We start from the raw sequence: 20,673 nt of genomic DNA, 5'->3' as shown, positions 1-20,673 counted from the left end.
CAAAGACTATGACATCCGCTAGACATTTTGTTTCTTTAAAGTGCGGCGGAAATGTGATAAAGATGAAGTGTGGAAGGTGCGCTGCACGCACTCGCGCGCACGGGAGTAGAGAAGACGACGAAGTAGCAGAATACAGATCGGCTCGACCGTATGCTACGTGTACTGCTTCATTCTAATTATCATTACTTACAATACAACATATGGAAGCACAGATCACCGCCAAACTGCAGCAATCATGGACGGGACAGCAAGTACAGCAGCATCCACACCCCCAGTGAGAGACCTCTCGGTCTGGCACTGGAACTGCAACGGCTTTACCGGCAAGAGAGCAGTGCTGCAGCAACACTTGCAGCAACTAACGAGGAAACCAGACGTCATAATGAATCAAGAAACACACAGCGAAGAGACGCCGAAACTACCGGGCTACCGGTCGCACGACAGCCCGCCGAGCAAAAGGGACACGTCCAAAGGCAAGGGCAGAGGGGTCTGCACCTTCGTTAGGAGAGGGATCACCTTCGTGGAACACGAAATGATCGGCAGAAGCGCCATCGAACACTGCACGGTGGAAGTAATCACGGGAAAGAAGAGGAGGGAGAGCACTTTCCTGGTGAACGTCTACAGCAACCCGTCCCACGGACAACAGAAATTCAAGGCACTGTTCCACAAGGCAGCTTCAGTCGCGGGAAGCAATACGCTCGTAGTGTGCGGAGACTTTAACGCACCGAGCCAAGACTGGGGCTACCACAGAACGACGGTCAAGGGGAGAGAGCTGATGCAAGACGCCACCGAAGTCGGACTGAAACTAATCACGGATCCGGCCTTTCCCACCAGGATCGGCACATCTGTTACGAGAGACACAACTCCGGACCTTACCTTCATCAAAACTGAAGGAGGATCAAGAGAAGCGAAATGGAGAAACACGGGCCAAGAGCTGGGCAGCGATCACTACATCGTAGAGGTCGTCATACTGCTCGAAGGCCAAGGCAACACCGGCATAAGAAAGCATCGCATTACGGACTGGGACGCCTTTCGAAAGGCGCTACCCGCGGTGCAAGAGGACATTACGGACATCGAGCAATGGGCGGCCAACGTCGTTGAGACGACGGAAGGAGCCACCAAAGAGCTAGAGACGGACGAACGGATAGACAAGATGGACAGTCGGCTGGCCCACCTGATAGAAGCCAAGCAGTCCATAAAGGCGAGGTGGCAGAAGCGACGAACCAACCGAAGTCTAAGGAAGAAGATCGCCGAGCTCAACAGGCAGATCGAGGTCCACTGCAGGGTGCTATGCACCCAACAGTGGAACGAGGCCTGCAACGAAGCCGACGGACAGATGCACAAGGGCAAGACGTGGAACATGCTGCGGCACCTCCTCGACGAAACCAAGACCAAGGGCCACCAACACAACAACCTGGCCAGGATCCTACACAAGGCAATCTGCGAACACGGGGAGGACGAGGTCAAGCGGCGCTTGGACGCCAAGTACCTGCCGACCACCCCCACGGAAAGACACCCGGATTACCAAGGCAAGGAGAACGAGACGCTAGATCGCGACATCCAGACCTGGGAAGTAAGAGTTGCCCTGCAGGAACTCAATGGAAGGTCTGCCGCGGGTCCCGATCGAGTGACCAACAGAGCGCTCAAGAACCTCAACGAAGCGGCCATCGAAACGCTCACGAACTTCTACAACAAGTGCTGGCAAGAAGGAAGGCTACCCAAGCAATGGAAAGCAGCCAAGACGATCCTCATCCCCAAGCCTGGCAGGCCGCCCAACATAGAGAACCTCAGGCCGATCTCACTCACTTCGTGCGTGGGAAAGGTCCTCGAGCACGTTCTCATGAACAGGTGGCAGCGTTACCTGGAAGAATCGGAGCTTTACCCAAACTCCATCATCGGGTTTCGGAACAAACTCGGGACGCAAGACGCCATGATCTTACTGAAGAACGAGATCATCGACGATACGACGGGCACCAAGGACAACAGAGCCGTACTCGGGCTGGACTTGCAGAGCGCCTTTGATAAAGTGAGGCACTCGGCTATCCTGGCCCAAGTATCCAGGCTAAACATGGGCAGGAGGACATACCAGTACATCAAAGACTTCCTGACGGAACGAACCACCGAAATCTGTGCGGGAGACCTACAGCTCGAAGAGAAGAAGCTGGGCAGCGTCGGAACTCCGCAGGGGTCGGTGATCTCCCCGCTACTCTTCAACCTCGTGATGATCGGGGTGGCCACCCGGCTAGAAAGAGTAGCGGGAGTCCGGCACACCATCTACGCCGACGACGTGACGCTATGGGTACCGGGAGGAAGCGACGGACACATCGAGACAACGCTGCAAGAAGCGGTCAACGCCATCGAGGAGCAGCTGGACGGGTCTGGACTCGTTTGCTCCCCGGCCAAGTCAGAACTGCTGGTGATTCCCCCGAAAGGATCGTGCAGGAAAAGAAAGAATATGGAAGTCAAGTACGAGCGTCCCAAGATCACGGTCAAGACGGCGGGAGGACAGGTAATACCGGAGGTCGAGAAGATTCGGGTACTCGGGCTGCTCGTCCAGCGAAACCGAGTCAACGGTGAAACGGTCAACAAGCTCGCGGGCAAGGCGGCTGCGGCAATGAGACTCATCAAGAGGGTGTCCAACAGAAAAGCGGGGATGAAGGAGGAGAGCCTGACTAGGCTCGTTCAATCCTTCGCAGTTAGCCACATAACGTACGTGGCCGCCTTCTACAACTGGAGGCCGAGTGAACGTAACAAGAGAGACGCCACCATACGCAAGGCGTATAAGGCGGCACTCGGTCTCCTCGGGGGCACGAGCACCGAAAAATTCATGGCGCTGGGAGTCCACAACACGCTGGACGAAATAGCCGAAGCACAGAGAACGGCGCAACTCGAGCGTCTCTCCGAAACGAGAACCGGAAGACAGATACTGCGGGACCTTGGCCTCGAACCGAAGGAAGGCAAGCAGCAGAAAGACGTACCTATACCAGATAGCATCAACAGAAAGCTCAGGGTCTTCCCGATCCCGAAGAACGTGAACCCCGAGCACAACAGGGAGCGGAGGTTGGCGAGGGCCAGGGCTCTTGTGGACCTCCACGCCAGAGAAGAAGGCGCCGCCTACGTGGACGCGGCAGAGTATCAAGAGTGCACCGACGCATACGCGGCGGTGGTTGTCGGAGCATCGACGGGTGCAACGAAGACCGCGGTGAGCGTCCGGACTCGAGAAGCGCACCGGGCGGAGGAGGTGGCCATCGCCTTGGCCGTTTCCGACCCCGGATGTACTACAGTGCTGTGTGACTCTAGAACGGCAGTGAAGAACTACGCCAAGGGTAGGGTATGTAGTGAGGCCGCGCGCATACTGCGCAAGGCCGAAGACATCGGACGCAACAGTCCTGTGGTGATCAAGTGGTTTCCGGCCCACATTGGCAGTGACGTGTCGGAACGCGGAAACGTGAACCACAACGAGACGGCCAACTCGGCCGCGCGAGGACTAACCAACCGCGCGGCTGAAAGCACGGCCGACTCGGAGTCCTGGTCGCGGCGCAGTGCCAAGGACAAGATGACCACCTTCAACGAAATAGTGAAATGGTACAGACTGAACAGACAGACTATGCCGCCACCTCACCCGGGGCTTACCCGGAAGGAGGCAGTGTTATATAGACAGTTACAGACGGGGTCCCTGCTCACCCCGGTGCTAGCTAAGCACGTGTGTCCGAGTGTGCACGCGAGCGACATATGCAGACTGTGCGCGAAGGAGAGAGCCACCGCGGCTCACATCCTTTGGGACTGTAGCGTAAATCCGCGCGAAGCCAGCGAGAAGACGACGATCCCGCCGCAGCTAGAGGCTGCAACGAGGAGCTGTGATCAAAAGACACAACTCAAGGCCGTCCAGCAGGTCTCGCCAGCTCTCGAGAGGCAGCGACCGAGCGAACCCGAGGAGAGGGGGGCGGCACCCCCAGGAAGGGGGCGGCGGCCCTCTCGAACCCGCGGAAGTAGCGAGGGACGTAACAAGACCTCAAGGAGCACAACGCACGAGATTGACGTAGTGGCCGCGTCGCGGTAAAAGCTTGTCCTCCCTGCTTGGAGGGAGCCTAACCGACTCTGCAGGCTGTCTAAATAAAAGTTGTTCTCTCTCTCTCTCAATTCGTTGAAACCGAGTCCTGCAAGTCCTGGAAAGTAGGCATGCACATGTAATTCAAAATATTGTAAGCAAAGACGCAGCTTTTTTTTTCAGATAAGCACTGAGCCACCGCGGCGGCTTGATTAGAGAAAGATGCTACAGCTGTAGATGCATGCACGGACTCGATACGCTGGTCAAGCTGTGTGTGCAGGGGCGAAATTAGCATGTTCGGTTGCTTCCGAAACTTAATTAGCTTACTCCCAAACTTGGACAAATGGCTTTGTTGCGAAGCAAGCTGTTGGAGCTTGCCACAACGATAATAAAATCTGATGGCCTGAAGCGTTTACAGAACACTGTTGCACGTATACTTTCTAGCTTAGAAATGCGTCCCTCCATAATAAAGTAGCTGTATTATTCGCTTATTTTTTTTTTTTAGATTTTCGTCGCCGCAGATATCGAAGGTATAGGAATCCTCAAGAAATAAAGCATTCGCACCTCAGTTTTTATACGTAGGGTGTATTGCTTCACAGAGACTCCTTAACGCGCATAACATATGCATATGGTCCAGAGAGTTTTCTCGCCCTTCTAAAACTAATTGAACACGGGAAAAACTTGACTGAACACGTAGAAAACTAAGCAGTAATCGGCATATGGTTCTTCGAATGAACTTATTTCGTCACGGCACGAGCGATTGGCCCGCTCAAAAAAGTTACCTTCTCTATCTATTACGTTGTTCAAGTATGCGTCTATATATATTCACGCCCGACCGGAGAGTTGATAAATGCATGAAATCGGCTTCTAATTTTGATCAGAGACAACAAAGGCTGTGGTCCTTATCTTAATTTAAACGCAAGTCACCTCGAGAGATTTGTCAAAAATCAGCGCAGAAAGCGAAAGCTGCGCACTGATCCGCGTGCTGACACATGATACCTCGCATGGCATTTGTGTTACTAAAACGTTGTGACGGAGTAAAAAAATAGAAAAGCGAAAAGCTGGAACGCACCTAGTTCTGGCACGCATCGTAGTGTCTTTTCACAGTGGAGAGGGTAGCGCAACACTGCATCGGCATTTTACTTTTCAAACGAAGCGCAGCCGTTTTAACCCAACGCTAGGCAGCGGTTTCGTTTTCTGTACCGTACCAACATGGAGGACTTAGTTCTCGGAGCGCCGAGAGATGGCGCTGCGCATTTCGCATATCGTCTATTTATCGCCGATTACTATGACTTGCCAAAACATCACATTCTGTCAATGTAGCCAATGACAGTATTACCCACATAAGAGTCACCTATGTTGTCTGCCTTTCTTTCTGGGGCAAAATCATCAACACAACTAAAAATAAAGTTATTGGTCCTAACAAATCCCTCTCCAGGGCCCACCATAAACTTTCACTCTCATTGAGTCATAGCCTGTCCTCCCGCATGGTCGAAACATACAAAAAGAACGGTCAGGGTTCTGGCTAGGATCCCTATACAAAAAAACTCTTTCACAAAAGAAAAGGATAAGCCCAAGTTCACTCTCTCTTGTGTTCAGGGATTGCCACTTAAGCTGCGCCCTTCGGGGTCGCGTCTGTCTGGCCTTTCTTCCAGCTGTGGAAGCGGGACGAATGCCGTCACCTGGCGGTAGTCATTCCCTGACCACTGTCTTGGTCCTTGTGTTCTGTCCAGAGGCTATGAAAGCCTGGGTAGCACATGTAGTGCTGAACCCTACTGGACAACAATGGTCCGGCTGCACGATTCCCCTTCTGACTCGTCTGCTGACAGGGCAGACACAAACGAGTTCCCTGTGCCTTTCCCTGTAGCCTGGTGCTACATACTTGTCGTGGTGGTTTACGACGCCGTCTTTTCTGCCTGGGAATCGTCCCCAAACCTTTTCAGGGAATAGCGTGGTCGATCTTAACAATACCCAACCCTCGCCGATATTTCACTTTTCAAAGGTTCGACCACGGCTCACTAAGTTGCCGCGGTCGTAAAACTTGCGCGAAATGCGCCTCAAAGGATCACCATTCTGATGAATATGACGCAGCCCCGCGCTGTGCAAACTGTGAAGAGACCATGCAGCACGCAGACGGAACCCTCCTTTTTCCGAGACAAAGGGCATCTGGTCTGTAGGCGTCGCGAGGTTGTTGCCTTTGTTGACAGCTCTTGGTTGTCGCTTGCTCCGGCCCACGTGACCAGAAGTACGATCATAACAGCTCGTCCGCCGCCAGGTAGAGGTCTCGAAAGGGGTTACAGCTCCTCGCTGTCCTCTGAAGAGACCGCATCAGCTGGGCAGGTCCCCTGTTTCCTGGGTGATCCATGGGTCGGTGTCTGCAGGCCAATGGTCTCAGGTAGAGCATTAGTGATCAAGTCTGCACAATGCTTCTACCCCGGCAAGGCAAGTTGTGGGGTTTTAACTGGGGAGATAAATACGTTCTCCTCGTTTAACCGCGGCTGACACAGTTCAAAACCGCGCGGACCACACCCCGTGGTCGCGTAGGCTACTGAGCGCACGCCGACCACGGCGGGCCTTGCTCTGAGGGAACAAAGGAACGACACACTGGCTGACAGGACGGCCGACTCACCAGCACGGTTACGAGCGAATGTTCGCCCATGGTAGGGCACAGGAAAACTCCGAGGCGGACAGGACGAGATGCGGGCGAACGTTTCTCCCGCTTTTATTGGTTCTCTAAAAAAAGGTAAAAAAACATAAAAGAAAGAGAGGATGTCTGGACCAGCAATGCTTTGCCAGGCTTAACGCCAATTCAAAATAAATGAAAAAGAACTAAATGTTCCAAAGAAAAAATAATTAAGCGAAAAACACTCAAAAGAAACTAAAAAAAACTAAAAGAAAAGAAAACAAAAGGCTCGTCACAATAAAAGTTAGTCGCAGGCAGATAGCCAAAGCACAGCGTGCAGTCCGCGGAATAAATAATACTAATATAAAAATAGAAAACCCAAGTCACTGCAAAGTCATGGTCACCGTAGCAGTCTAAGAAAGCACTGAGTGCCGGCCACAAAATAAAAATCAGAACCGAAGTCGCAGTCACACAGTCAAGGACACAGTCAAGACAGAGTTACAGTCACACAGTCAAGGACGCAGTCACGCCACGACAAAGCTGCTTGTGTTCAATAAAGGAGCACGGGGCGCTCCTCTGTGCAAAGCTTGGAGAAGAGAAATTTGTACTACTTATGAGGTGAACCATTTGAAGGAGAAGAGCATGTCGTGTCCGGTCGCTGTGTTGAATGCAGCGAAAGACGCACACGGTACTTTTAAGACTGTTTATTTAAAGCTGATGAGGGTGCGACCAGCGTCGACTGAGGCAGGAGCCGAACTGGCCGCCCGAAGAAAGGAGGGAGCGGAGAAGCGTCCACGGGAGGGAGTGGCTTCCCAAAACAGGAGGAGGATGCGGGGGCGCACCATGGGGGGCATCTGGCGACAGCGTGCGACGAGGGGCAAGTGGTCGTTAGGACCGAGCACTGCACTGGTAACACACAAGAGGGGGGTGCGACGAGGGGCAAGTGGTCGTTAGGACGGAGCACTGCAGGGGTAACACACACACAAAAGCAATAAGGGGACACAACACTTCCGTCCCCCTTAGAAAGTTGCCTGGTATCGTGCAGGGGGTCGGCGCTCACGCGTGGAGGCGCGCTGGCTTTGTGCGCTCGGGGGATAAACACTTGTAGGCTGGCTGTTGTTCGCTGTGTCTCCTAGGTCTGTCCTGGGCGAAGTCTCTTCTTCCGGGGAGAGGTGCCACGCTATGTGGGAAGATGGTGCACGTTTTCTCTCCGCTGGCGGACAGCTCTCAGACGGCGTCGTAAATCTACGCAGCTGGTTGAGATGTCGGCGTGCTACTGTGCCATGTATGTTGACGAGCCAAGAGCGCAGGCCTATGCGTCTGACAATTGTAGCTTCCTCCCAGCGTGGCTTTTTCAGAAACTGTCGGGCGAGGACGCGCTGCCCCCCATTAAGCGTGCCGCAGCGCGGAATTGCTTTTTCTTCCCGGAACGTCTCTGCCTTTGGCTCGGGGAGGATGGCTGTGAGCTGGGTTCGCATTTCACTCTCGAACATCATTTTCGAGGGGGGTCTCGCCTGTTGTGCTCTGAACCGTCGTGTGCTGCTTGAAGAGAAAGCGCGCAAGGCGGCGCTGCAGCGAGCCTGTCTGATCTCTTTCAAGGGCGCGTTTTAGCTCGGCTACGTAGCGCTCGGCTTGTCCGTTTGTCGCTGGGTGGTAGGGGGCCGATGTAACTGAGGAGATCCCGTTGTCGCGATAAAACTTGAGAATCTCCGCAGACACAAACGGTGTTCCGTTGTCCGATACTACCTTGCGTGGCAGGCCGAACGTAGCAAATAGTGATCGGAGGTTGTCAATGACTGCTGCTGAAGTCGTCTGTCCCATTTGCCTTATCTCAAGCCACCTTGTGTAGGCGTCTACGACCACAAGGAAAGTGCAGCCCTCAATTGGTCCTGCAAAATCAATGTGCAATGTGTGCCAGGGTGTGTCTGGCTTTTCCCATTCTGGGACAGGAGCTTTCGGCGGGGCGCTCCGGCTGCTCTGGCAAGGCTTGCATTCTCGCACCACTGTTTCGATGTCGTTGTCAATGCCAGGCCACCACATGTAGCTTCTGGCACACTTTTTCATTGCAACGATGCCCCGATGTCCAGCGTGGATGAGAGACATAGCTTGTGGGCGTAGTTCTCTCGGAATCACAACTCGGGACCCAAATATGATACAGCCGCGATGGGTGCTCAACTCAGTAGCTCGCCTGCGGTAAGCGTCGAAGTTGTCTCCTTTGAGTTTGTGCACGTTGCCTTGTTGAACAGCTGTGTAAACTAGCCGGAGAGCTGCGCACTTCTGCGTAGATGCTGCAACTGTGCCTGCTGTAAACGGAGGTTCTGGCAGTGCTTCGAACATCAGAACGTCTCCTGGTGGAAATGGTTCGTCAACAGTTGCGTCTAGTGGCAGACGGCTTAGCGCATCGGCGTTTTGATGTGTACTCCCATTGCGGTAGACCAGAGCGTAGTCGTACGCTGAGAGTTTGATGCACCAACGTGTCATTCGCGGAGACAAAGTTGGTGGCATAGGCCTTTGTGGTCCCAGAATGCCCAATAGCGGTCGGTGATCGGTTATAAAGGTCACCTTTCGGCCGGCAATGTACTGATGAAAGTGTGTCGCCGCGTAGACGATGGCTAGCCCTTCTTTGTCAAGTTGCGCGTAGTTGCGTTCTGCTTGCGACAACGTACGTGAGGCGAAGGCGATGGGGGCCTCCCTTCCTTGGTCGTCAGTTTGCGACAGAACCGCGCCGACTCCGTGCGCAGATGCGTCGCAAGCCAAAAGCAGAGGCTTCCTTTCGTCGTAGTGGCGGAGGACTGTACATCTTCGAATGAGGTCTCTCAGGGCATCGAATGACTGCTGATGGCGTGGCGACCATGTCCATGTCACATCTTTCCGAAGGAGTTGGTATAGGTCGTTGGCCACGGTAGCTCTTTGTTCCAAGAACCGGTCGTAGAACGTCAAGAGTCCGAGAAAAGCCTGTAGCTCCTGCTTGTTTGTTGGAGCTCGTGCTTCTGTGATCGCTCGCACTTTGTCCTCGGTAGGGTGAATGCCTTCTGCATCAATTCTGTGTCCCAGAAATTGCACCTCTGGCACCGCAAAACAGCATTTCGCTTTGCTTATGCGCAAATTTGCGTTTGCTAGCCTTTCGAGAACGAGCTCTAGGCGCACTGCATGCTCTTCAGTGGAAGTGCCACTGATGATGACATCATCAAGGTAGACACAAACTCCTGGGAGGCCCTGAAGCACTGTCTCCATGAATTTTTGAAATATGGCCGGGGCTGCAGCTACGCCAAAAGGCAGTCGCTTGACTTTGTACAAGCCTTTCAGTGTATTAATTGCCAATAATTCAGCAGTTGACTCGCTCACCTTCAGCTGCTGATACGCCTGGGTGAGGTCCAATGTGCTGAAGACTCTTGCGCCACGTAGTACACTGAATACTTCTTCAGGTGTCGGTAGCGGGTAAGAGGACGCTTTAGTCGCAAGATTAACGGTGCTCCGGTAGTCTCCGCAGAGGCGTATGGTTCCGTTCTTCTTGCGAACTACCACAAGTGGTGTGGCCCATTCTGAATGTTGCGTCGGCTCGATGACACCTTGCTGCTCCAGTTTGTCCAACTCCTTTTCAACTGAAGCTCGGAGAGCAAACGGCAGCGGTCTGGCCTTCAGAAATTTGGGTTGCGCGTTGTCCAACAACTCCAGTGTGACCGGGGGCCCTTCGTTTCCTGGAATCTCTTCCGAGAATACTGTTTCGTATTTCTCTTGCAGTTGTTCAACCATGCTGTGGCTAGGCGTCTGGTGTATGCCGCATATCGTCACGCCTAATGAAGAAAACCAGTTTCTCCCTAGAAGGCTTGATCCTGAGCCCTTCACAACAAGCAGAGGTAGCGTATGGGTCTGGCCGTTGTAGTTAACCTGCACGTTGGCAGAGCCTAATAGTGGCAGATTCTGTCCTGACCACGTTCGCAGGTGCGTGTCGTCTTGTTGCAGGGCGGGTGCGTCAGATGGCCATGAAGTTCGGAACGTCTCCTCACTGATCAGAGTACAGGCCGCGCCGGAGTCCACCTCGAACTTAATCAACTGGTGATGTACGCTTACTTCTGTAAAAATCTTCGGTCGCGTGCCGAGATTCATGGTGTTCAGGTCGTACAACACAGATGGTGTTGCTGATGTTGTTCCATGGAGATCAGATCGCGGCGTATTCTCTGAGGCGTCGACGCTGTGATTAGGCTGGGAAGGTGATTTTATCTTGGCAAGTCTTCGCTTCGTAATGCATGCTCTCTCGATATGCCCTCGCTTGTGGCAAAAATTACACGTGGCTGACTGGAATCGACATCCCTGGGGGTTGTGTTGGTCGTCACACCGCCAGCAGCGTTGTGCCTTTTTGACCGATTTTACAACAACAGAAGGTTTGCGCACCTGGTTGCTTGTCTGGTGTACCGGCTCGGTGTTCCGGCGAATCCCTCTCTGCTGGTGACCGGCGCTTTCCGCTCGAACGGCGATGTCGTAAGCTTTGCTGAATGTGAGGTCCTTCTCAGCGAACAGGCGCTGCTGCAGTGACTCGTCACTCGGTCCGCACACAAATCTGTCGCGTAACATCACGTCCAAGGGAAGCATGGTGGTGTTAGCAGAAGAAGCTGCGTCTCCCTCCTGCCCGGTAGCTGTTGTCGACAGCGTTCCAAAATTGCAGTCGGCAGCAAGCTTCTTGAGCGCGGCTACGTAGGCGCTCACAGTTTCTCCTCCCAGTTGATCTCGTCGTTGGAAGCGAGTCCGGCTGTAGACCTCGGATGGCCTTGGGTCGTAGTGTTTTTGCAGTGCTGATACGATGTCGTCGTAAGACACTGCCGCTGGTGTGCTTGGCTGAATAAGGGCGCAGACAGTGTCGTAGGTCTGCTCCCCGCACAGCGTCAGCAGGTTGGCCCTCTTCAAGGCTGGGTCTGTGATGTTAGCTTCAAAGTAGAACTGAAGGCGTCCAACCCACGATGACCATGATGAGCCGTTGAATTCTGGTATCTGATTGGGAAACCCTCGCGTAAGCATGGCTTGTCAATAGCGTTGCGTAGCGCGGGTCGAATCCACTTTCTCGTCCAACCCGTCGCCACTGTCGTGTCCGGTCGCTGTGTTGAATGCAGCGAAAGACGCACACGGTACTTTTAAGACTGTTTATTTAAAGCTGATGAGGGTGCGACCAGCGTCGACCGAGGCAGGAGCCGAACTGGCCGCCCGAAGAAAGGAGGGAGCGGAGAAGCGTCCACGGGAGGGAGTGGCTTCCCAAAACAGGAGGAGGATGCGGGGGCGCACCATGGGGGGCATCTGGCGACAGCGTGCGACGAGGGGCAAGTGGTCGTTAGGACGGAGCACTGCACTGGTAACACACAAGAGGGGGGTGCGACGAGGGGCAAGTGGTCGTTAGGACTGAGCACTGCAGGGGTAACACACACACAAAAGCAATAAGGGGACACAACAGAGCACAAGAAGGGAAGAGCGGAGAAAGGTGGGGTAAACAGATGGTGTGATGTCCGATGAGCAAAGAGATTTTGAAGGAGAAACTAAAGAAGGAGTAACTGAACAGTCCCGGAAGTAATTACGGATATTTTCACATAACAATCCACAGGAACAAATTGAAGACGGAGACAGGCCAAATTTTTAAAAATAGAACGGAAATCTACCATGCCCAGTAAGTAAAGTTATTAGAGGATTCCTGTGTAGACGAATAGGGGGAATATTAAGTGTATCAGGGATCCAATTGAATAATTCAGTGCCACCATTATTCTCGCGCCAAAAAATGCTCCATAAAATGAGTGAAGAATGATGCAAACTGGAACGCACGCAACGACGTGAAAGGGTAGAAATATGTAAACTTCCAAACTGCCTGGCACTACCAGCAGCTTGGTCGGCTAACTCGTTTCCGAAAATTCCGGAATGACCCCGGATATGAAATAAAAGTAATGGGGCTAAAGAAGACAAACGATCGAGATCTTTCTTAATTGCAATAATAGTCGGATGGTAAGAAGTAACTGAAGACAGGGCAGAAAGCAGAGATAGAGAATCAGTGTAAAAATGAATTAACAGGCATAGAGGGAGGGTTGTGAATAGCATAAACATCAGCAGAATGAAAGGCTACAAGCTCAGCGGCATAGGCGCTAGAGGGTGGTTCTAAAGAGAGACGATGAACATGTACAGTATTTTGTGTTGAGCTAAGAACAACAAATGCAGCACCAGCTGAGCGATAAGTGAAAGACCCATCAGTGTAAATATGCAGGGCACGTTGACAAGAAAAGAACAAAATCTCTGCCTCTCCCGTAACCGAGAGTAGAGTAAGCATGAAATGTTTACGGGCATAACACATTGGTTGTAGATGGTACTAGTCAAAATCTTGAAATGGGTCTAGCGTTCAGCACACCACACCACACTCTTCTTGTTGCGTTGAAGCGATTGCCTGCTGTAGTGCGGGCTTAGGTAGGCAGCCGCGTACCGCGGCGGCCTTGTCGCTTTCGGGAGCGGCCGCATAATCATGGCGTTGTCGGCAGGGATGAGCAGTCTTCTGCTGTGGCGTATCACTCGCAAAGCGATCGCTTTCCGCAAGACGCTTCCCACGAAACACACAACGTCTTACAAACGTCTCGGAACAGCTTCAAATGACTACAAACGTCTTGCGCTGCGTTCAAACGTCTCATAGATGTCGACAAGAAGAGGTCTCCTCTGCGACATCTCTTAAACATTTGCAGCAAGACGTTGTGAAACATCTGTAGTCAGATGTTTTCTAGACTTGTTTCTAACACGTACGTGGAACTTGAGACCACGTCAAGGAGAGGCGCCTAGCAATCAGCAGAGAGCTGCCGCCGTTGATTAAACATGCTGTAAATCACGGCACATAAATTAGATGGCTCTCCTGCTTGACGTTTCGAAGAGCAGGCGCGCCGGTGCAAAGACCGCTCTTTGTATTCGAACACTGAAAGCGCGTTCCCTTCTACGGAGCTCGAATCACGTTCCACATCGAGTGCAGCTAACCCGCCACTCGTAAGGCTGGATTTATAGGTAACATATAATGGCCCTGAAAGCCGGCGGTAGTTACGCGAGTGAAAAAATTTGCTTCATGTTGCGAACGCCTCTGTTACGCCTCGGCTAGCTGGCGGCAGCACGCAGATTGACAGGCGCAGCCATGGACGCAGCGTACGCTACCTTGCCGCCTTCCCGCCTCCTTCGCCAAGCTCGCTCGCGCGCAATCTTTTTATGGCCTCCGAGATCACCCGCGCGTTATCGTTTCGGCTCGGTGGACCTTGGAGGCAATAACCTTTCTTGAGTCACGCCGCAGCTTGCTGCTTGGTGTCGCTCCGCACGGTGCCGATGCAGGCTAGTTTGCCAAAGTGGTTTTAACCGTTTCAAGCAGAAATAAATCTTATTGCAAGCTGCAAGTGCTTAGTTTTATACATGAAAGTATAGATTCAGTTTGTTTTTTTGGTTCTTTGATGATTTGTTTATTTTTGCGTTTAGAAATTTAGTACTTTATTTGGCGATTTGGCGTTGCAGAGGCTAGCGATAGCTACGCGCGCGAAGTGGATACTTCGCACATTGTACGTTTCGCTGCGCACTTTTCTCTGCGCTGGTTGGCACTTCACTAACTTCACGCCGCTGCATTTTGCACTTTCCCCTTTTTCTGCGGTGTCGTTTACTACCAGTGTTGCACTGAAAAGTGAGCCTCGTTTTCTGCGAAAGTAAGTAACCTTCCATTTCTCTTCTGTGGTGAAAGTGTCGGCCTTGCTTTGGCTAAGCCACTAACGCGCCTGATTGAACGGTCGGCTAGTGTGTCACTCCTTTGGTTTACAAATCACAAAACAGTAGCAGCCAGTGTTTTACATACCAAAGTGCAGCGTTGAATGTATTAAAACAGGGCATTTGCATGTATTTGAGCTTTTGTTAAGTGGATACAGCTAGGCTGCTCTCGCATGCGAGTTGCTTTCTTTACCAAGGCGGTGAAAAGGTGAACGTGACAAAGCTTCAAACCAACCAGCTTTGTTTAAGCGTACAGTCGCGGGTAAAAAAGATTAGCACACGAGACGGAACACCAGAGCGCCGGAATGACAACGCGTGGCGCTGCGGGTGGCGAAGAGGCTGATAACGAGAGTGCCGGGCCGTTCCCATTCTACAGTATTAGGGGGGGTTCAGTGGACTGCCACGGACCAGCGAAATTACTAGGCTAAAAGCAGCGCTATCAGCTATTGTTCCCGCGAGTTCCTTTTGACAAACCATCGCGGACATAAAAAAACAGTAATAAAAAAAACCATCTTTGCTTGATAACCGAGCCAAAATAAATGCCACATGCACAGTCACGTAGGGTCGGCACTTCAACGCTCGGGTGGTGCACGCTTGATAAAGCTTACTTCCTGCCGTCCCCCCCTAGGCTGCAAAACATGGAAACGGCCCGATAAGCAGGTCTGCGTACCGGAGCGCCGCGTGGTGAGATATACGAATTCTGATCGCCAGTGATCTGTGCTAATATTTTTTGCTCGCGACTGTACGTTGATAAGGCGCGAATTTTGATTGCCGTCAGTGAAACTCGCGTTAAAAACGCTTTGGTTATCTTAACTGCGTCAAGCTTTTATTTAATTACGATTGAGAGCCCCGGTACAAAGGTAGTTTACTCAGTAGGGCTGCTCTGTATGTGTGCAGGCTGTTTGACAGTGCAGTGAAGTAGTACGGTTACTGTTACTGTACGGCTCTTTGCAGGCATGGCTGCTTTTATTTTTTGGAAAACCATTGCACCGTGCACAGCTGGCGTTGTCTCAGCTTCACTGTGTATATTTCGTTTTGGCTACAGGCTGTTCAACAGTGGTGTTCAGAGGACATCCTTGCCTGCTCAACTTCTCAAGTTTTGGTAAGCACGCTTTGCAGCTGACACCTTTTCTTTCACTTCATGATTTCTTGTATAGGTCTAGGCTGTTTGCTAATGTTCATTCCACAAGCCCCATTATTTGTTTGACCTTTAGAACTCCAACTGTTGGCCGGAGGAGCAAGGACCTGGTCTAGTTTCACACAAATTAATCGCAGCACCTTGTACCTGGTTGTTCAGACGACTTGGCCTGGAGATTGTTTCAGTTCTGAGGTGGGAATCTGGACTAATGCTTCTTGTGCAGTGGTGTAAATAATCTCTTGTCCGCTGTTTGAGCTTCATCGTACAGATTAGAAAGGGTTTGTTTGGCAATGCAGTGTTAGGAACCTTATACACACGCCCTTTTATTTGTCTTATCTTTCAGATGTGCCCCTGTGTGGCTGTCAAGGTAAGGTCCAAGATTTAACCCATCTCTGGTGTATACTGAAATGATGCAGGTATTACCAGGACAGCAGCATCTCTGCTATGTTTTCTTGCGACGGTGCAAGATGTCAACCATCAACCACTTTTGATTCAGCCACATCTTGCAGGTAAGAGAAAGCCTGTTTGCAAGATGCAGCTTAGGAGGTTCTGTGAGTACAGTGTGCATCACAGTAAGGCAGTGCACTTGCTATTGACTGCTTGGCTTTCAGTGTCCAAGCATGCTGTTTGAATTTTGCTTCTGTTAAAGGCCTCCACAGTGATTGACTTCTTGAGTTTATGGTGAGCCGTAGAACTCTGCTGAAATGCCGCTTGCAATGACATCATATGCATCTATGTTTTTCGTTAGCTTATTTTATTGCCTGTGCTGTCACTCCTTGCCATTTCCTGGTCTTATTTGCTTCCGACTCCTCATTGGCCATTCTACATGCACCTGACCGACTGTGCTTTTGGTTACTCTAATATTTTTCACTTCTGCAGGCTGCTGAACAGAGCTGGATTTGACTTCCCCTTGTTACCATCTAGTTGTCATCCTCCTTGCAAGAAAAGCAATTTTTGGAACACCTAGCGAGCTCTTCACTGCCATCCACATCACAGCAACTTGCTCATCAATGCATCCGTTGTGAACAAGGCCCGGGGCCGAATCAATTTTTGATTTAACAATTGGTTGCTGCTCGATACTTCCCAGCCATCCAAGTTATTACCGTTGTAATGTCAGCCAAACCAGTGAAGCTACCTCCTCCATGGCTTCTAACATTAATTTCCTGGTCCTTTTCTTTTTTTGTGTGGGTGTATGCACTGGATTCAATAAAGAATTACGCAGTGACTGAAAAGTGTGCTAGCACATGCATTTATGGCTCCTTACTACAGCCATACATCCCTTGTAATGGGGCTCATTATTTTGGTCATTGCAAATCAGCTTTGAGTTCTTTTTTGAGTGGTGTATACCAGAAAAATGAACTGTAACATTTTCAAAGCTTTAGAGGGTTTAAAGGCAGCTTTAAAATCCGGCTTGAAATGCGTAAAATAATCCAGGCACCCATTTCTGAAAAAAAAGGAACGTCTAAAAAAATTCTAGAAAAGTTCTACCTCAGAAGTTTTCTAGCCGTATACAAGCGTAGCGTTAGCAGAGCTAATAGAGGGCTAGTAAACGTCTAAGTCTAAAAAACTGCTTAGATGAAACTTCTTTTAGATGTCAAGCTTTTTCTTCCGAGACTTTTTTTAGACGTCTATTAGCGCTTTTTGTGTTTCGTGGGGAATTCCTATCTCTCCTTTCATCAGGCTCCATTGCTCGGCTTAAAGGGAGACTGAAGCACTTTTTTTGAAAATCGGGCTGGCAGCGGCATCCTATAGTTTTTCATGCTGTATACTGGAATATCGCATCCAAATAAGGCAAAAGCAAGCGCGAATTGCCTTTTTTAGCCGAAATATGCGGCCTGTGCCGCGGGGCACGCCGCGCGGCGCGCCGCCGCCCGTGATTGGTCAAGAGAGGTCGTGACGTCACTTTGAGGACTGGAGAAGCTGCCGATGCAGATCCGGCGCTTCATTGAGTGCAGATCGCAGCTTTCCGTGTCGTTGTAAAAGCGAATATGGCGACTATTTTTTTTTACTGACCTCCGAAGAAAAGGATACTACAGTTTGCTCATTCCACGTATCGCCTGAAACCAAAAAAGACACGAGCAAAAAATTCTACACCTAGCACAAGCATACGCCAGCGTCAAAGACGCGATGCAGACCATGCGTAAAAGGTGCCAGAACAACCTCGGCTCGTATTCTCGGAAAGGAAGGGGTGCGAACAATACTCAAGTCAATTACCACCACCGGACGCCTCCTGGCTCACCCGGAAGAGCGTCATCCTAAAGAAAAGGCCCAAAACAAAAAATCCTGTTCTCAGTACCCGGCGTTGCAGGTTGGGGCAAGAAAGTATTTCAAGGAAACGATGAAGGAGCACACAGTTGGTGTCAAAATCAGCGAAGCGCAGTGGCCAAGCACTGCGAGGCATGTGACCACAAGATAGTGACGCAATCACTGTGCGCTGGAAACCAAGCCAAATACGCGCACAAGGCTGCTGCTTCACTCGTGGCGCGTTCAGCAGATGCCAGAAAATATTAATCGCTGCCTCGCAAACGTTCGCCCTTCCTAGATTTGCAGTTTAGGTTCAGTGAAGTAGTTGCCAACTATATGTGTGTTTAAAAGCCAAGCTAGCTGCAACTCGCCCGCTGCCACAGCTTGATGAAGAAACCGAGTAAGGTTGCGGTGTTTTTTTGCAAAAACTCGGTTGGCATTCATTTCTCTCATAAATTTGCATCCGAAATCAACGTCGAACGCTTTCATTTGAATTGCTTAGCTGCGATTAAACGAGATGCCGCATATGAAGAAGAGCTTCAATGCTTGCTTGCTTGCTTGCTTGAACACGTCGAGCCGAGTGTGAAATCACTAACCGAGCCTTGCTGAGCACGTCTCAGGTGGTCTGGCCGCACCTAAGCTGAGGAGAGCGACACATGCTTAAGCCTCTATAAGGTTTCTTCAGGGGCTAAGTGAGCATGTTTCTACTTTTAAAAGAGGCGCTTCTTCGGAATGGTGACACGCGTCTCATGCGCCAGGAAATCGAAGGAACTGTGTCATGGTTCAGCCGCGCCTTTTCGACAGAAATCTCCAGAGGTCACATTAGGGACAAATGTAGCCGCTCTTACGAAAGTGCTTCGAGCAGAGTAGGCTTGCTTTGGTCAGCTTGAATTCTTTGTCACAGCAGCGAGCGCTTGCGCTGCGAGCTTTTGATCTTGCTAAAAACAGTAGAAGACGACACAGTCTCGGCCGTATTTGTTCATGGACATGAACGCAGAGTAGTACCTCGTGTTGAATCTGATTCTCAAGGTCGGCTGACACGCTTTGTACGTCACAACACGTCACAACGCACGCAGCACGAGAAACAACGCGCGCTGAAAGCTCGCTCGCGTGCGCCGAAGTATCCCCGGCTCCTTAACGGGACGTCACGTTGGCCGACATGGACGAGGTTTCCCTCTCCGCTGTTCTCCTCTCCTACGCTCGCGCGGGGCGCGGGAGATTTGAACATCGCGCTTTTAATTGGTGATTGCGCCACTGTTTTAGCCAAAATCGAAAAAATAATTTCACAGACGTGATCGGCAATGACACTATTTCAAAACCCTAAAAAATTAGCTGATTCGAAAACCGCCTCAGTATCCCTTTAAGCAGCTGTGACGGTGGCGGCAATAATGAAATGCAGGACGATGCAGAAGCGTACGCGGACACGACGAGACGCAGGCCTGACAAGAATGTATCTGCAGCAGGGTGTCGAACCGGAACCGAACCTGAACCCGAAACCGGAACCGAACCCGAATTTTTGCCCGGAACTGGAACCGAACCGAACCCAAATTTTTTTCGCCATCTTGGAACTGAACCCGAACCGGAACGATTGAAAGGAACCGTTCCGAACCGGTTCGGGACTCGGTTCAGCCGCACATTTTGTGCAACACGGCATACTTTCGTTTCTTTTTTTTTTTCAGACCAAACGGCATATGCCAGCACGCAGATTTACCCAGCGAAAGCTGTCGGCGCTATGCAGTGAGAAAATGGCATCCAGTCGAAATTGCATCCAGTTCGACAAAAAAACTGAAAGAAGTCTCGTGTCTAGGAAGAAAGCTAATTGGCGTTTCCGCAATGTGCTTTTGCTAATTCTAAAGCATTTTACGCCAGATTGACGTGAGATGTTATATTTTATAGTATCCCCCTTTCACATGCTTACGTACAGCTTTACTCGAACTGTTAGCACAGCTTTAACTTGTAAAGCACTGAGTGACAATGGTTTCCTTTTCTTTGTGTCGAGTACCATAAATATGTGAAGCATAGGCGCAATGATCCAATTACGTTGTGCAACATTTACTTTCTGAGGCATTCTTTGTCTCAGATGGCAGATAATGAATAAGACCCCTCACGATGGCTCAGTTGTTGTGGTGCTCGGCTGCTAATGTCAAGGTCGCGAGTTCGATACCGGTGGCGAGGTCGCATTTTGATAGCGACGAAATGCAAAAAGTGCGTGTGTGCTGTGCGATGTGAGTGCACTTTGAGGAATCCCTGCTGGTTTACGATAATCTGGAGTCCTCCACTACAGCGTTCCTGATAGACTCCGCGCCGCTTTGACTCAGAACACACATAATACTATTATTACAAAACAAAGAAATATACATATGCGCTTTCTTTTTAAAGAATCCGAACATTCTTTGTGGCACGCGACGGAAATAAGCAATGAAAGGCTGGCATGTAGCAGGGGTACGATACTTAGAAAAAGAAAATAGTGATTACACAAAGAGGCCATGCGGAAATACATGCGCTCGCTGAGATGTGATAAACGCCTAGAAAGGGGCTACTGAAATGAAATGTAACTGTGATGAAGTGGTTTTCTGTTATGTCGATGCACTGAAATTCTTCTGCTTATATAAAAAAAATATCAATCGCTAGCGGGCAGCTTCGTCACGCTGTCCTCAGACTGCTGCATCTTGAATTCTCTGACGTGCGGCTTATATCTGCCTCTCTGCCGCACATGAGGGAAGCCAACAATAACCGAAACCAAGGAGCATAGGGGATGTACTTTTTTAAAAGTAATTTGCGGTGTTCATCAATAGGAGCTTAAAGAGTAATTATTTTTAACGATAATTGATTAAACTGAAAAAAAAACATGCCGCCAATAGGATCCGAATCCCCGAC

The 20,673-nt window shown here is 50.7% G+C and overlaps 1 long non-coding RNA gene and 1 pseudogene across 2 annotated transcripts; both read left to right on the top strand.

Moving 5' to 3' along the window:
- The first annotated feature begins 509 nt into the window (after window positions 1–509).
- Window positions 510–3,990, top strand: LOC149352780 (uncharacterized; annotated as a pseudogene).
- Window positions 3,991–14,159: 10,169 nt separating this feature from the next.
- Window positions 14,160–16,772, top strand: LOC149352779 (uncharacterized). 2 transcript variants are annotated; one of them, XR_016289553.1, is made up of 5 exons: window positions 14,160–14,356; window positions 15,460–15,516; window positions 15,629–15,779; window positions 15,896–16,061; window positions 16,432–16,772. It is a non-coding gene; the product is annotated as an uncharacterized LOC149352779 (long non-coding RNA). The 2 variants fall into 2 exon arrangements; XR_016289552.1 differs by having other exon boundaries at window positions 15,629–16,061.
- The last annotated feature ends 3,901 nt before the right edge of the window (window positions 16,773–20,673 follow it).

This window comes from Amblyomma mixtum, chromosome 3 (genome assembly GCF_055824585.1).
Source record: "Amblyomma mixtum isolate Tamu chromosome 3, ASM5582458v1, whole genome shotgun sequence".
Classification (NCBI taxonomy): domain Eukaryota; kingdom Metazoa; phylum Arthropoda; class Arachnida; order Ixodida; family Ixodidae; genus Amblyomma; species Amblyomma mixtum.
The sequence above is the reverse complement of the archived record's forward strand: the minus strand, read 5'-3'. Positions and strand labels throughout refer to the sequence as shown.